Source organism: Canis lupus, chromosome X (assembly GCF_048164855.1).
Source record: "Canis lupus baileyi chromosome X, mCanLup2.hap1, whole genome shotgun sequence".
Taxonomy (NCBI): Eukaryota; Metazoa; Chordata; class Mammalia; order Carnivora; family Canidae; genus Canis; species Canis lupus.
Window position 1 is genome coordinate 13,474,699 of NC_132876.1, and position 18,216 is coordinate 13,492,914.

The window sequence follows — 18,216 nt, forward strand, 5'->3', positions numbered from 1 at the left end:
TGGAAGCTGGGAAATCATGATCAAGATGTTGGCAGCTTTGATGTCTAGTAAAAACCGTTTTCCTGGGGCAGCCCGGGTGGCTCAGTGGTTTAGCGCTGCCTTCAGCCCAGGGCCTGATCCTGGAGACCTGGGATCGAGTCCCATGTCGCTCTCCCTGCATGGAGCCTGCTTCTCCCTCTGCCTGTGTCTCTGCCCCTGCTGTGTGTTTCTCATGAATGAATAAATAAAATCTTAAAAAAAAAAAAGTCTTCCTTGTTTGTAGATGGCTGCCTTCTTCCTGTGTGCTCACATGGCCATTTCTCAGTGTGTGCCCAGAGTACACTAGCTCTTTCTCTTCTTATAAGGGTACTAATCCCACTGTGAGTCTCATGAGTGGGTCTCACACTTATGCCCTAATCTAAATCTATTTACCTGCCACAGCACCCCTCTCCTAATACCATCACATTGGGGGTTAGGGCTTAAACATATGAACTGGGGGGAATACAAATATTCAGCCCATAACAAGACTCCTTTGTCTCTCAGTCAAGGTCTCTCACATCTGGCTACTATTCAAATGACCTGCAAAGCTTTATCCTAAATTCTGAGACCTGTGTCAAATCAAATTTTCAAAGGGAGAGAACAAGCCCCATTTACTCATCTGTAAAATGGACACAATAATGGCATCTTCTACATTAAGGTTGTAATGAATATCAAATAAGATAGTATATATAAATCATCTGTCATTGGGTGCTTGGCAATTATAACTTTTTCTAAAAGCTCCCCATATGATTCTAATGTTCACTCAGGACTGATTATCACTGACTACTCTATATGGTGGGCAATTCAGACTAAATCGGCAAAGAGAACTAGAGTCCAGTAGGCAGAAGGGAGTGAGGTTTAAGGCAAGATTTGGGGGTCTGCAGCCTTTGGTTTTGCTATGAAAAAGATCGATTAGGGACATGGAAATTCCCATGCTGATCTTCTCTTACACAGTGTGAGCTCACAAAGGTTTTGCACATTTCCTTATGTAAGGGCACACAGCTGACAGATGGGAGAGCTGGGCCTTTAGCGGTTCTGTCTCGGAAATCAGGCGTCTTCCCACTACCCACCACTGCACTCTAAACTGTTCAGTGGTCATCATTGCTTTTCACCACAAGAAGACTCTCCCTTGAAGACTTTGGCCAACAGATCTGTTGGTCTAATTTCTGCAATGTTCCTTAGGGCTGAGAGACAAGAGCAAGTGGCTAAGTCTGTTTATGTTTTATAAGGCTCAAGGACAAGACCCATCCGTGATGCTCTATGTGAAAATAGTCATCTTGGCAAATAATAAGCATGTAATTTTGTTCTGCATAGAAAAACTTCACCTCTAGAGATGGGGTGATAGAGAATAAAAAACTAAAAGCACATGTTTAAGAGTCACTCAGACTGGATTGGATAGACGTGAAGTGCCTAGCATATGGTAAGTCTTGCATAAGTGGAAACTGTAGTCACTAATATCTGTGATGATGCTCAGATGCAACTGTCTCTGAAAAAGGAATGGCTCCAGAAGCCTGAGGAGGCTGAGAGCAGAGCAGAAGGCTACAGAAGGCTGAGAAACTACTGGTGTCCAACCCCAGCTTCTATCACTTCCTCAGTGTATGATCTTAGACAGAAAGCCACCTAACCTTCCAGCCTCAACTGCTTCATCTGCAAAATGGGTACAGCGATGGTACCTACCTCATTAGGGCTGTGGTGCAGATCAAATGAGATAATGTATGTAAATCACCTGCTATTTACTGGGTGCTCAATAAATGATAGTTATGATTACCCTTTCAAGGTGAAACAATTTCCAGCCAAAGCATTAATATCAGTGATTCCCTTTATTTGATGAACCAATCTGCATCTGATTAACTCTTTGTAAGCATCTCTTGGGGTAGAATTGTAATGTGTCCTTCACTCTCATGAGGAAGATTTGGCTGGAATTCTGTACCGAGGAAATTAATGGCCTCTGCGAATCTATTTGCATAAGTACTTGTGCTATCACAGTGACATTAAAGAACGCATCCCGATCTGGTCCTGTCAGCACAGAAACAGAGCTGCAGGGACGAAAACACACTTGAGGCCTGGCGATTAGTTGCCCTAATACTTATTCCCCAGAAACCTGCCTTATTTTGCTAAGAATGACTGGAAAGGTTATGGCAACAAAGTGGCTGTGGAGGAGGAATATCTCAGGAAAGATGTCCAGTTTCTGAATGACAGAAATTCCGCCTGGGGAGAGGAGATAAAAATCCAGCCCCCCAATGCCTACTGCACACATCACCTCTAGCCTTTCATCCTAGGACCATGACCTTCATTGGTTGAGGGGACACTCTGTGCCCCTCAGGAGGGACTTGACCCTCTCAAGGGTTGCAAGACAGAGCCACCCACATCCAATTGCCCTGGTCCAAACAAGGGGATATATCCAAACATAATATAGCCCCTCATTATTCTTCATTATCTCTATAAAGAGCAAAGGTGCACTTCTACAAATATCAGGCCTGGCCTTAAACCTACAGCAGTAAAAAGGCATCCACACTATCAAAGTCTAGTGGCGCTGTAGTTAGAAGTCCTTTTTTTTTTTTTTTTTTTTTTTTGTTGTTGTTGTTGTAGTTAGAAGTCCTATGCCGAACTTAAATCCATTTCTGTCATTTCCTGGCTATGTGACTTTTTTTTTTTTAATTTTTTTTTAACTTTTATTTATTTATGATAGTCACAGAGAGAGAGAGAGGCAGAGACACAGGCAGAGGGAGAAGCAGGCTCCATGCACCGGGAGCCCGACGTGGGATTCGATCCCGGGTCTCCAGGATCGTGCCCCGGGCCAAAGGCAGGCGCCAAACCGCTGCGCCACCCAGGGATCCCTGGCTATGTGACTTTTGGTAAATTTCTCAATTTCTCTGTTCCTTAATTTCTACATTGCAAAGTGAAAGTAATAAGAGAATCTCCTCATACGTCTAAGGTTTAAATGAGAGTGCTTTGTAAATGCTGGATATAGCAGAAGCTCTTAGCAACCCATAGCTATGTTTATTATCCACCCAAGTTGCATTAAGATAAAGTGGATAATTGTTTTAGTTATCTATTTTGGGGAAATTAACATGTATTATTTTTGAAATTAAAAACATAACTTTTAAAATCCTAAATATAAATTCTATTGTTAGACATCTTTTATTACTAACCCAAATTGTTAGACATCCACTATTACTATTGTTTACCATTCACCATTACTATTATTTGCATTAAAAATAATGCATAATGATAATCAATTACTAAAAATTTAAACATAAATGAACAAATGGAAAAATTCTTGAAGTAAGTGAAAGAGAGTAAAGATACAAAAATATGGCAAACCAAACCAGTTGAGCAGGGTCTAGTGCATACCCAAATGCTATGACCATTGGCCAATTACTGAATCACTTAACTGTATGTATTTTCCATGCCCGTTTCCCTATCTGAAAATTGGATTATAATAGTACTGATCTCACAGGTTTCATGAGAAATAAATTATATATCACATGTAAAAAATAAGATAAAGTGGATAAAGTCAAAGCATCTTCCTACTTAGGGCTCTGGCCTTGAGGTTGAATATACTCAAGTTGTTTTTCATATTCAAGAGTATTTCATAATTTAAGCTGACAAATAGCTAATCACAAATTGAAGCGTTGTCCTAAATTTGTTTTTTATCAAAGTGGATGCTTGAAATGTTGGAGAAAGTATACTCTCATATATCGCTGGTAAAAAAGATAATCTTTATATCTTGTCTGAAGAGGAATCTGGTATTATCTACTAAAATAAAAAATATAGATACACGTCAACCTAGCAATGGCACTCTTGGGAATCTATTACATAGAAATAAAAGCACTGAGGGGGGTCACCTGGGTGGCTCAGTCAGTTAAGTGTCTGCCTTTGGCTCAGGTCATGATCCCAGGGTCCTGGGATGGAGCCCCCACATTGGGCTCCCTGCTCAGTGGGGAGCTTGCTTTTCCCTCTCTCCCTGCTTCTCCCTCTCCCCCCTGCTCATGCTCTCCCTTGCTACCTCTCTAAGTCTCAAATTTTAAAAATCTTAAAAAAGAAAAGAAAAGAAAATCACTGGGAGTGGAGGGAACGTTTGTGAGAAGAGGTATGGCTGAGTTAAGTGCACAACCAAACCATAGCCTTTTATATCACCATTTAACAGATTCAGGTGGTCTCTATGGTGGACTCTTGAGTGAGAAAGGCAAGGCGTGGCAGTATATTTACTAGCATGCCACTGTTCTACGCTAAATGTCCAAAACATCCCTTATCTGTGTGTAATGTAAATGTCCTCTATGATTATGCAAGCATGCGCTGCTGGGGGTCTACCCCAAAGATGCAGGTGCAGTGAAATGCCGGGACACCTGCACCCCGATGTTTATAGCAGCAATGTCCACAATAGCCAAACTGTGGAAGGAGCCTCGGTGTCCATTGAAAGATGAATGGATATAGAAGACGTGGTCTATGTATACAATGGAATATTCCTCAGCCATTAAAAATGATGAATACCCACCATTTGCTTCGACGTGGAGGGACCTGGAGGGTATTATGCTGAGTGAAATAAGTCAGTCGGAGAAGGACAATCATCATATGGTTTCACTCATTTGGAGAATATATGAAATAGTGAAAGGGATTATAAAGGAAAGGAGGGGAACTGAGTGGGAAATATCAGAGAGGGTGACAAACCATGAGAGACCCCTAACACTGGGAAACGAACAAGGGGTGGTGGAAGGGGAGGTGGGCGGGGGGTGAGGGGTGACTGGGTGACTGGCACTGAGGGGGCACTTGATGGGATGAGCACTGGGTGTTATGCTATATGTTGGCAAATTGAACTCCAATAAAAAATATATATATATATACATATAAAAATAAAGAATAATTTAAAAATATGATTATGCAAGCATGTATGGAGGTATGGACAGTTATTCACATCAGTTACCTTTGCAGGGACAGTATGGAATGTAAGAAGCAAAGGCTGCACATTGTTTAAAGAACGATGTGCAGAGTGAAAACTTGTATTCTATCGTCCCATTTAGGTAAAATTGCGCGTGCGTGTGTGTGTGTGTGTGTGTGTGTGTGTGTGTGCACCCGTGCATGCATGGGCACATATGTACCTGCAAATATGCAGGATGGTCAGCAAGATGTTACCGGCATATGTCTCAAATGGGATGAAAAGTAGAAAAACATTCACTTATTTGTCTACTTATGTATTCGTTTACTTTACACAAGTTGAACCTGACAATTCCCCTCAGGGGACATTACATCTTAGTAATGTCAGAGTTGCATCTCAAGATTTAGAAACTGTCTCAGAGGCCAATGATTTCCCCTCAGTACCCTCGATGGGCATCGCCAAGCTTCTCTCCATCCCTCTAGCACACTCCCTTCTTCCCCACTTCAGGGCCCAGGTAGCTCTCATGCATATCCTCTCGTCGTTGGCTCAAACAGCGTCTCCTCACCTCTGTGACTAACTTAGGTCCCCTGTTCCATCTCCCAGGAGCACACTGTACTTATGTTTGCTGAATAACATCCTACAGACACTGTTTGACACCCACGTGTACTCAGTCTCACCTGGGGGTGTGTGGCCTATTGCCTCTGGAGAACTTCAGCAAAGCTCAGTTTTGGTTAGTTCCACTAGAGCCACAGAGAAACCCAGAAGTTGCATTAGCAAGGCTGCCATCCATGTCCACATTTAGCAATTTTTTTTAAGTGGAACCAAGTCCCCTGCATCCTCTAACAGCAGCCTGGGTGACAACAAGGCAATAGCAGGGGTTCAAAGACCTTCAGAAACTTAACCTTTCCTCCCATTCAGCAAATACTTCATGAGTGTGTAGCAGGTACTGTGTTGAGCCTTGGAGAAACAAGAGTGAGTAGAAGTTGACGTGGTCCCTGATCTCATGGGGCTCGCAGAGTTGGGGAGGAGACAGCCACAGAGGAACAGGAGTCCACAAATGAATAAATAATGACAAGTCATGCAACTGCAAAGAAGTAACAGTATAGGGCAGCCCGGGTGGCTCAGCGGTTTAGCGCCTCCTTCAGCCCAGGGCCTGATCCTGGAGACCTTGGATGGAGTCCCACATTGGGTTCCCTGCATGGAGCCTGCTTCTCCCTCTGCCTGTGTCTCTGCCTCTCTCTCTCTCTCTCTCTCTCTCTCTCTCATAAATAAATAAAATCTCTTTTTATAATAAATTTATTTTTTATTGGTGTTCAATTTGCCAACATACAGAATAACACCCAGTGCTCATCCCGTCAAGTGCCCATCACCCATTCACCCCCACCCCCCGCCCTGCTCCCCTTCCACCACCCCTATTTCATTTCCCAGAGTTAGGAGTCTTTATGTTCTGTCTCCCTTTCTGACATTAAAGAAATAACAGTACAGGGAACTAGCAGAGCAATATATTTAAAAATGTGACTAGTTCATATGTGTGCTATTTTTAATGTAGATAGATGTAGCTATGATTGATTCATTTAAAGTGCCATTAGATTCTTAGCTGCTTTTTGCCCAAGTGTTTTTTCTCAACCACTACATTCTAAGAGTACAACCATCATCATTGTGGCAGTTGGGAGGGTGGATGAAAATAGCAAACATTAAAAAGCAGCTTTCACACATGTCCATGCTTGGAGAGAACCCATGGTCTTTCTAAATGAATACTGCATTGCTGTGCCGCAGACCCAACATGGATTTGGAAGTGATTACTGACCAATTTTTAAAAATTTATCAAGTGGTCCCCAAGATTAGCTGTTTGATTTGCTTGGTAAAGATGATTGCTATTTTAACAAGAGGTGTTCATACTCAAAAGAATTTTAAAACACTAGTCTAATAAAAAGCTCTCAAGTCATAATGCATGCTCACCCCCCTCACACACACACACACACACACACACACACACACACACCCCTGGTGAGCATCTAGCAAGAATTAACAAGCAGCAACATGCCTATGAAAGAGAAGAGTTGCAGACTTAATATCCGTGCTGCCATCACTCATCTCCCAAAGCAAGCTAGCAGCAAGACGAAGGAAAAACCACCACCCCTCCCCCCACAGTGTGGGCTAGGACCGGATCCAGTTTGCAGAAGGATCCTGCATATGGGGTGGAGGACTGCCCCCACATTTTAGCCTGGGGAATAGGGAGCCTAGGTACAACAGCCTTGTGCTGACCCCATGCGGACTCTGCAGGGGATCCAGAAGGAATGCAAAGTTCAGTCTGTGTCCTCAGAGAGCCTGCAACCTACCTGGGAGTCAAGATCTGCTTATAGGAAAAATACAGGACTAGAATATCTCGTTTATCCGAACATACAGCAGAACCAGAACTTTGGTGGAATCAGAACTCCATATAAATTGATCGCCCAATTAACTGAGATTTTCTGCTAAGTGTTCATCCTATTTATTTGGATAGTTTGCACTGGAAGAGGCTTCTAAACGTATTACGAGTTTGTTTTATTCAATGGAACATTCTGGGCATCATTTAACCTTTTCTTGATGACTCAGGGTCATCAATATGAACACCCTTTATTGTACCTCATCTGCTTTTGCATTATTCTGAATTCTCTTTCTTTCCACATCTGGCTGTCAGCTGTCACTGCTCACACAGTTGGTGAGTCTGTCTGTCCCAACCCTCGCAGCTCTGGACCGATCATGGATAATAACAGCAAAAACTGCATTGATCCCCTGCTATATGCCAGGCCCTGTGCTAAGTGCTTTGCATGGATTAATTCATCAAATCCTCAGTGCGACCCTTGAGGCAGGCACAATTATTATCCCCGAATTGTAAATGGGGTAAGCAAGGCCCAGAAAGGTCAAGTCATTTGCCTAAGGTTACACAGCTTCATGTAGCAGAGCCAGAATTTGTACCCTGATCTGATCTCAAGATTTCAAGGTTTTTACCACCATTTTAGTGCTTTTCAAACCTTTCTGACAGTGAGAGACAATCAAAAATATATTTTTTCTCACCATACAGGAGACAAAAACATGTAAAATAAAATCACAACTTCTAACAACACATTTCTTGTGTGGAATACATTCTGATATTCTATTCCATTATCATCATCATCATTATATCACTAATGTTGGTTGCGACCCACTGAAACGATTTCCCAGCCCATTAATGGGTCACAACTCATGGTTTAAAAAATCCTGTAGCACATTTTATAGCTAATCTGCAATGGGGACTGGGTTACCACTGGCCATATGACCCCTTAGCGTAAACCAGAAAAAGGTGCCTCTTCCTTGAGATGCTTAATTCCATCTTCCAACAAATTGTCAAAATATATTGATATTGTTAGATTAAGACACTTTACTGGCATCTGCCAGAAAATGGTTAAAAATAAATGTCTTGATATCAACATGATGAAGACAAAATGATGTTGTGAGTGCCCAGTGCACAACTGTACACTTTAGCCCTGGTAGACAGAGAACCCAGGTGACGATATGAGTTAAAAGGTGAGTATTAAATGAGTCAATTTTCTCAGAGGACCCGCATACACAGGATTTGTCGCAGATCTTTTGCTTTCTCCTTTCTCCTCAATTCCCATAGGATTGTCAGATAAAGTATAGGATACCCTTTTCAATTAGAATTCCAGATAACCCATAAATAATGTTTAGTGTAAATATTCCTCCATACAATATTGGGGATATACTCATACCAAAAAATCACCTTTTGCTTATGTGAAATTCAAATGTAACTGGGAATCCTGTATTTGTATTTGCTGAATCTGGCAAACCTATTTCCAACACACGGGTGGACGGATGTAGGTCTTGCCCCTGTGCCTTCCGAATCTGGAGCAGTTATCACACGACATGGGGGTTGGATGCAAGTCTGTTATAGCAGCTCCAGAGCTGTCACAGGTTAGGGCCAAGTGGGTAATCCTGAGAGGAAGACAGAATTAGAGAACATCAGTTATGTGAGTTTATGAAAGCACTGTGGGCTGGGGGGATTGTGGGAGACTCTCGGAGGACACCGGCCTAGAAGGATAAGGAGGTTGGAGACAAATTCTAGGATCTGTTTCATGAGAAAAAGCTGATGTTCCGGTGAACTAGGCAGTGTGTGTGGTGCTTAGCAGGAGATGAGTTTTGTTAAAGCAGGGGCTGAGTCATTTCAAAGATCACCTAGGCAGGGGCACATGAGAGTAGTCAGGAGAGTCTTTTTGATAGCGTTTCTGTAAGATGGATGGAAAGAACTAGACCGATACAGGAAAATTATGATGGTACTAGACTTGCTAAGTGCCAGGCAATGTAATAAGCATTTGATACGCATCATTTCAATTGACTCTCACAAGACAGGCCCATTATCGTCCCATTTTATGTCTAAAGAAACTGAGGCAGAAAGTGGATCTGATGAAACATGGCCAGGGTCACATAGTTTATAAGTGGGGGGGCTGGGCTTTGAACCCGGATGTGTCAGGTTCCGGGTACACTTCACCCCCACACTACGCTGCTAAAGGTGATGTGGGAATAAGGGAAAGGAATGTTGTAAAACACAGCTTCTGAGACACCCTAAGTACTGTGTTGTGTCAGGGACAGAGAAACATGAGCTGATGCAGGTAACAACCCTGAGATTAATGAGGTGTCCTATAACACTATATCCTTGCTGCTTTGTCCCAGCAAAAAGCAAAACACACTTTTTGAAGTGAAGTGACATGTCTATGGCATCCCAAAGGGTAATAAGTCCCATATTTTTTTGGCCCTCTTTTCTACCCCTTCCAAAAACTAGAAGTAAGTCTTGCCCTGACCAGAAAAGAAGAACCCAAGAGTCCCAGCCCTCATCCTCGGTATTGCACCCACAGGGTTTAAAGTCCCACATAAATACAACAATCATTTGGGGATCACAGGAGCCATTCTACTGGTAAGCATTCTTTCCCCGGCAGAAACAACACAAATCCCAAACAAAAAGCAAAACCACCATTTGTGGTCTTCTTTTAGATGCTCCTTCTTGCTGGCTGGGCTACTCATCTGTAATCTATTCAATCAGAAACTTGGTACTGGGTTAACAGATAACACAGCTTTAATTTATTTGCCAAAACACTTGGCCTCCAAAACCTTATTATTATTTATTTACGCACCATTGTTAGGATACAATGCCTGTACTTTGTGATGGGAGCATTAACCACAGACGGGTCTGTTATCAACGTTTGAGGACTGGTTGTTACTGTGATTATTTGTTGCTGGTTCCTTTGCTCCCAAGCATCCCCCTTCACAGGACCAGCTGAGCTAGGCAAAGTGAGGGCAGAGAGTGAGCTGAGGCACGCTCTGTGCTGTGCTAGTAAACCAGCTCTCCCAGCAGTGAGAGAAAGAAACAGCCCCATTTGTAGCATTTGTTCATTTCTGTGGTGTCAGCACACCCGGGGTGGCCATTTTAAGCTACCAGTGTGACCCCACCGAATGTGAATTTGGGAACAGATACTAACAATAGCTCTCCAGGGCCTGCATAAACCAAGCAGGGAAGTCTGTATGGCGCATCAAAAAGGAGTTGGGGACTGGTCAGACAAATGACACTTTCTCCATACAATAGGTTACCAAGTGGTGGTTGAAAATGCTCCTGTGGATCTATAGTTATTTACTTATAAATTTTCTAAGCTTTTGAAATAAGTAGACCCATATTTTTTACCACGGAAAATAATCAGCAATATGCTATTATTAAGAGTTTTTGAAGTCATCCAACAATATTAGTAGGATCCCATTGTAACTTTTTTTTTAATTTTTATTTATTTATGATAGTCACAGAGAGAGAGAGAGAGAGGCAGAGACATAGGCAGAGGGAGAAGCAGGCTCCATGCACCGAGAGCCCGATGTGGGATTCGATCCCGGGTCTCCAGGATCACGCCCTGGGCCAAAGGCAGGCGCTAAACCGCTGCGCCACCCAGGGATCCCCCATTGTAACTTTTTAAAAGGTGTGTGCTTGCTCACAAACAGAAAAATTATTTAATGTTAGTTAAATAATTACCAAAATATTAATGTTAGTTTTCTGTGGGTGGTAAAATTATTATTATTATTATTTTACTTTCTTCTGTTTAATATTTCTATTTCACAATTTGTTTACAATAGGCACATATTACTTCTATATTCATATATATATATTTCTAATTTTAAAAGTAGGAACTTGAACACCTTGTTATTTCCTGAGTCCTCTTTCATTCCTTCACCCCCTTCTCCAGGTAGAACTAGTGAGCCGGGGATGGGACATCGGCTTGAACCAAAGCACACCAGGAATACATCCCCCCCCACAGGTCTTACTCTACTTTCCTGAATACCACTCAGGGGACAGGGGTCACTTGTCCAATATTACAGAACCAATGAGTGGCAGTGCCCTACCATAGAATTCTCAAGGCCGGCTGCTCAGGCGCCAGGTCTCCCCACAGCAGCTGCCTCTTGACTGCACCACAACAGGTTATTCTAGTTCAACCCTTTACAAATAAGAAATGATAGAGACAGAGCAATTCTGGGGGATTTAAGTTCTGGGTAGGTAGATTTGAGTTCTGCAATCTGAATCACAGCACCCACACACTAATTTCTTGTCATTATCTTCTGAGAAATAGGGATCTCACACCTCTAGTTTGCTAGGCTAACTGGTGACACTTTTGCCTGTCAATTACACCATGATTAAATAAACTTGGAAGTCAACCCCTGGTGTAAATGAAGGGCAAGAGTGTTTGCCATAGCCGAAAAAAACAAACCATCATAAATAATATTGTTTCTACGTGAAAACATGCTCAAGGTTTCCAACTGACTCACATACTAACGTCTGGAACATGACATGATTCATTTGTAAATTGGGGGCTGCCAATTGGGGACCAGGTGGTCTGATCTAAACAGATCAGAGCCTTATGCTTCTCATATGGAAATATCTTTGCAGACATGCTATTGTGATCAATGAATAATTTTAAAGCATTTGGGAAATGTTAATTATTGATCCTGGCTTCCCTGACCAAAGCAGGATCTACAAAATGCCACACAAATTCAGCTCGGTCTCTATGCATTACCAAATAACTGTGCTGATTGCCTTTTTCTCTGGCTGGCTATTTTCAAACAGTTTGGTAACAGCTCTGGTTTATTCATAGAGAGCTCGATAAAGTCAGGAATCAAATGCTATTACCTAGAACACATATATAAAGAATGAGAATGCCTTTAAAGAGAAATCCATCTTCCTCTTTCCCAATCAACAGAAGTGACTCGGGTATTATTAGAGCTGCCCGGTTGTAATCCACCCTCTGGGATGCCACTTCTTGTACCTGGTTATTACTATGCCTCTGTCCCCAACTTTCCAGTTTCTTCCTTCAGAGAACTCCAAAAACCATGTTTTGAAAGATGTTTCCCCAGGAATAACAACAAACTACTAACTGCTTTGTTTTGGTGGGGGAAGAGCTGTTAGTTTATGCTTCAAATGTGTGCCTTGAAATGTGACAGCTTTCCGACCTGAGAGAATATGTCATTTATTTCAGGACTCTCATTGGGCATGCGTCTGGTCGTGGCAAATGATGGCTACATTCTATGAGACACCCCACAGAATCTGTTTCTAGACCAAAGAGGAGACCGTGAGGACCACATTCAGTTTGAAGACAGTACAAAGCTCAACAGTATGAAACCAGGACTTTTTGGCTGGAAACCAGAAGGCCCAGGTTCTAGTCTTGACTCTATAATTGCTTAGCTGTTTCCCCTAGCATGTCCCCTCCCTTTTCTGAGGCTCAGTATCCTCATCCAGAAAATTAGAGTTCTTCTAACTCTGTGGAATTTCACGGAGGAAGCATGGGAGCCAGTACATCTTGAATGTGATCTAATGGGGAGGCCATCTGGTTAAGCGAGGTTATCCATCAAGAGGCTCATCTTCCCACCCGAGGGCAGTCCATCAGATGTGGCCTTGCAGGAGCAGTCATCAAAAGTTCCCAATTCCTTTTTATCCTAGATCAGGTGACAAAAGGGGCAGCTGAGAAAGTGCAGCCAGTTCTTCCTTGAAGGGAGGGAAGCCCAGAGGGTGCTAACACTGAGCTCAGAGGAAAAGTGCAAAACACAAGACTTGTGGTAATTTCTGAATTGGGTCAGGGATGGGTGGAAATCATTTCGATTGTCTTTCTTCTTGTTTCAGGTTATGTTGGAACAGATTTAATCTCTGGATGATTTCCAAGTCTTTGAGAGACGACTTTGCCATGATTCTGTTTTAACTATCTCCCTCCCAGACCAGGTGATGTTCCTTAAGGGCAAGAGTCAAGCACAGCAATGCTTTCAGAGCATTTGCTAAATAAATGACTGAGTAGGCATTCCCAACAAAATTTTTTTAAAAACCTGATCTTAACAGAAAATAAATCAGCACAAAAGTTATCAAGTTGCTTGAAATGCTTTCTGGAATGAGGTACGAAATAAAATTAATGAAATTGATGAGATGAAATTCTTCTCAACAGTTTTCGATTCTCAAACTACAATGTCCTTAAGTTGGTATTATTATACTATTTGTGAGATCTGAAAACTCAAGGCAGAATTTTCCAACATTAATCCATACCATGGATACTTAAGTGAAAGCATGGCCCATATCTTAAGTTGAGATACCTCTGTACAGAGTTAGTCATTTACAGAAGGAATTCAGCAGAGTGATCAGAAACTTAGAATTCTAGAATTTGTTCTGCCAAGTAGCTCTTGGGCTAATTATATAACCTTTCTGAGCTACAGAATCATCATCTTGAAAAGGAGAATAATAATAAATCCTACTCAGGAAGCTGTTACAAGGAGTCAATCTGAGAAAAGGCATTACAAGTACAATGCCTGGCATATAGTGAGTCCTCGTTATTGTTGCTGCTGCTGCTAAGAATAAGAATAATAAATAACAACAACAAAACAGATATATATCAACTATTTAGTCCCTTTAGTTATTTGCAACCTCCTTCTAGTGTTATCCATACATGAGAAGGCAGGGTGGTCTACTAGAAATTGGTTAATTACAACATAGGATCCTTGAGCTCTAAGAATGAATACAAAGCATATACTTCGTTATACAAAATTCTAACATTATTTGTAAAATAGACTAATAGATATTCTGCTGAAACATACTCTTTTCCAGTCGATTGCCCATTATTAACAGGCTTGTTTCAGTTGAGCTGTGTATTAAGAATTACTTGATCTGATGGTTTCATATCATGGAGAAATAGGTGTTATTTACTAGGCTTACCAGATTTAACAAATAAAAATACAAGAGGCCCAGTTAAATCTGAATTACAGATAAACCAAAAATTTTTTAGTGTAAGTGGATCCAAAATATTGCATGGGGCAGACTTAAACAAAAGAATTACTCATTGTTTATCTAATATTCATATTTAACTAAGCACTGTGTATGTTCTGGCAAACCTATTTTTATACAATAATTTGTCTTTACAACTTCCTAAATATATGTATTTGATGACTTTTTAAAAATTATTTATTTATTTATTTATTTATTTATTTATTTATTTATTTATTTATTAAGACAGAGACAGAGAGCATAAGGGAGGGGCAGAGGGAGAGGGAGAGAGAGAATCTCAAGCAGACTCCACACTCAGTATGGAGTGACTCAAGCAGACTCCACACTCAGCCCCCCTGATGTGGGGCTTGATCTCATGACCTGAAGATCATGACCGGAGCCGAAATCAAGAGTAGGATGCTTAACCAACTGAACCATCTAGTCACCCCTGATGATATTTTATAAAGAATATCCATTTAGGGGCACTGGGGTGGCTCAGTTGGTTCAGTGACTGACTGGATCTCAGCTCAGGCCTTGATCTCAGGGCTATAAGTTCAAGCCCCATTTAGCAGTCAGTACCACTAGTTTCTATCACAAAGTCAACTAATTATATTTTTTTCAATGTTATAGTATTGACTCCTTGTTTTAAGAAATTTTAACAAAACTTCCATAAATGCAAGTAATACAGTTTTTACTAGCATTAGGCACAATTGCCTCAACAAACCACCAGCAACTCCAAAGGAATCCATGGTTAAGTATAAACTCTGACTAGGCCACTTTGAAATGAATCTCATGTTGGAAACCAGAGCTCCAAGCCATTCCATTGAGGAACATTTCTGCTAGTTCACAAAGGTCATATTTACCTGTAGCTAGTGGCATTTCCTTGTTCTTAGATAAGATACAACAAAGGGAAGTGTTCGGTTCCAGGTGAGTGGGAAAGGGTGTAAGAAATAGGAAGATAACAGTGTTTGGTTCAGGTGGGAATGTATCAAGCAAAGAGTTCACTCTGCTACACAATCAAGAGGCAACTAACTGGCCATAATGCAACTATTATCACCCATTAAAATCTTGTCCTCTTTCACTCGGATTTCTATGTAGAAAATTCTGACTGCATAAGCACCAGAACTTTCCTTTCCAGAGGGGGGGGGGTGCAGTGAGGTTGATATTTATATTCAGTGTTTATATAAACTTAAAAGAGGCTCAACAGCATGTTCAACAGCATGTCCTGGCTGTGTCCTCGGTAGTATCTCTAGTTAGGAATCTGTACGGGAGGAGTTAAAATAATTATAAGTCTCCAATGTACTCATGCTCATAATTGAAAATTAGATAAACAATAGCTTTGCAGCAGCATCTACAAGACAGAGAATAACAGAAAAGCAAACACAACCCTGTAAGAAAAACACTCTAGGACGACAGGCTGATCTCCCTTCACAATACTGCTGTGCCTCTAGAGAAAACTGCCAAGGTTTTAGAAATCAAGTCATTTTAAAATCATAAAATGGAGCTCACTTTATAAAGGTGATTCTACAGACTTCCCCAAAGCAGATGCCTACATCTGTTGTCTGGACAAATCTGAACAAAATCAAGTATTTAAAAAATGCTAGGAAGGACTTCCCAATGTCCTTCCTACTTTTTCCGGAGTGTGAGGTGGGGGTATGTTCAGAGAACAGGAACACGAGCTAGGTAAGTAAATACTAATAAAGGTCTTCAAACGTCTTATCAGACTAGGCTCTATTTCTCCTGCACATCACTCCCGAAAGTTCCAAAGTGTGTTTTTTGATGCAATTGTGAGGAATCTTAATGTATCATTAACTGTGGTAATCCGTTTGCTAGACGTGGAGCTATGACACAGCAACTTCCTTATCCCTGCTCTACACAACTGTCCTTAAATCTTGTCAAGTTCCTTTGAGACAAGAAGCCATGGTATCCTTTGGCCTGGAGATGTCCCAACTATACATACCTATGAGAGAAGCCATTTGTGTATGCTTGGGAAAGAACAGGATTTGGGGCCAAAGACCTAGATTTCAGTCCTGGCTTTGTGACTTCCTGGCATTGGAACCACAGAGAGGTTGCGTATTCTCTCTTACACCAAATAGCCTTCTCTGTAAAATGGATGGTTCTAATCCAATGAGAAGCTGCCCATGGAAGTGATCTGTAAATGGTAAAGCAGTATAAGAAGGTTATCGATTGTTCTTATTAAAGATCTCAAGATTGGGGACGCCTGGGTGGCTCAGCGGTTGAGTGCCTGCCTTCAGCCCAGGGCGTGATCCTGGAATCCCGGATCAAGTCCCGCATCGGGCTCCCTGCATGGAGCCTGTTTCTCTCTCTAGCCTATGTCTCTGCCTCTCTCTCTCTCTCTCTCTGTCTCTCATGAATAAATAAATAAAATCTTAAAAAAAAAATAAAGATCTCAAGATGGATTTTCCCCCTTGTGCTAGCAGGGTGGGAACAGGGCAGGGGTGGCCTTTGAAGAGGCTTCTGGTGGTTTGCAGAAGGCCATGGTCTGGAATGTTAAGCATCATTCTGGCTTAAAGACAGATGGATTGACCCTGCAATTCTTATTTACATGCATCCCCTCAATGACTTTTCATGAGTCTAAACTAGAAAGTCAGCTTCTTTTTGGACAGAGCGCCTTCCTGAGGAGTTGAGCCTCCCCCTCTTCTGACAAAAGCTGCATCTTCCCCAAGAAGGAATGAAAAACGCAGACAGGCTCTTCAGTTCCATGTAGCCTGCATCTTCACAACTGTTGCCAGGTCTCACTGGCCAAATATTGGAGGCCATTGATGAGTCGGGCCAATTCCAATAATAATGTTGCTATAACTGCTAGCATTCTCCTTCACTGAGTGTGAAACTGAATTAAATAGCTGAAAATCACCACCCCACCTAGGAAAGATTTTTCTTACTTTCAACCACACAGTTACACGCAAAGTCAAGTATACAATAGGCAGTGTTATTTGTGAGGCACAGTGACATATTAGCTAATGCTAAAAGCAAAAAGGCACCCACTATAAGAATGCAATGCATTTTTTGAGTATTATGGGATTAATTCTGAGTATAATTTGGAACTGGAAGCATTATTTTTAAAAGCACAATTACCAGTGCTCAGGGACATGTAGCATTCATTGTATTCTCCTAACTGCCAAAAGTACAGAAAGTAAAAAGCAAATTCCTTTTGCAGTCTCAAGAACTTGAGTAAGCATAAGGTTTCAAAGTTCTCTCTCCAATTTAGAAACTTTTAGGTACCTGAAATAAAACTGAAAAAGTTTCCACTGGCCATGGGAGGTACTCAGTGAGAATTTTCTTTTGGTAGTCCAACTGATAGACTTCAAATGTTTCTATCTAGAATCAAGACAAGTCATTTGATACTGTGGGATACATGTTATATAATAATTGTCATGATTGTGCCTGTGGACAAATGGCAGATATTTGAGTATTATTTGATTTGTTGGCTTCCTAATTTCCATCTCAGAAAGAAGTATAAGAGGGGCACCTGGGTGGTGCAGTCGATTAAGCATCCAGCTCTTGGTTTCTGCTCGGGTCATGATCTCAGGGTCGTGAGATGGAGCCCTGGGATTGGACTCTGTGCTCAGCGGGGAGTCTGCTTAAGATTCTCTCTCTCAAAAAAAAAAAAAAAAAAGATTCTCTCTCTCCCTCTCTCTCTGTCCCCTGGCCCACTCTCTCTCCCTTAAATAAATAAATAAATAAATAAATAAATAAATAAATAAATAAATAAATAAAAATAAATAAATGTTTTTTAAAAAGAAGTATTAGAAACTAGAATACATGTATTTTAATGTGCTTCTATAGTATTTGTTACCATTTTCTTTTTTTTTAATTTTTATTTACTTATGATAGTCACACAGAGAGAGATAGAGAGAGGCAGAGACACAGGCAGAGGGAGAAGCAGGCTCCATGCACCGGGAGCCTGACGTGGGATTCGATCCCGGGTCTCCAGGATCGCGCCCTGGGCCAAAGGCAGGCGCTAAACCGCTGCGCCACCCAGGGATCCCCTGTTACC

General features: G+C 41.5%; 1 long non-coding RNA gene across 4 annotated transcripts in view; it reads right to left on the reverse strand.

Moving 5' to 3' along the window:
- Positions 1-18,216, reverse strand: part of LOC140628152 (uncharacterized) — a 365,765-nt gene that overhangs the window by 94,450 nt on the left and 253,099 nt on the right. For all 4 annotated transcript variants that reach the window (XR_012026535.1, XR_012026537.1, XR_012026534.1 and 1 more), the window contains one exon: positions 8,655-8,866. This is a non-coding gene — a long non-coding RNA (uncharacterized lncRNA). The remainder of the gene's footprint in view (positions 1-8,654; positions 8,867-18,216) is intronic.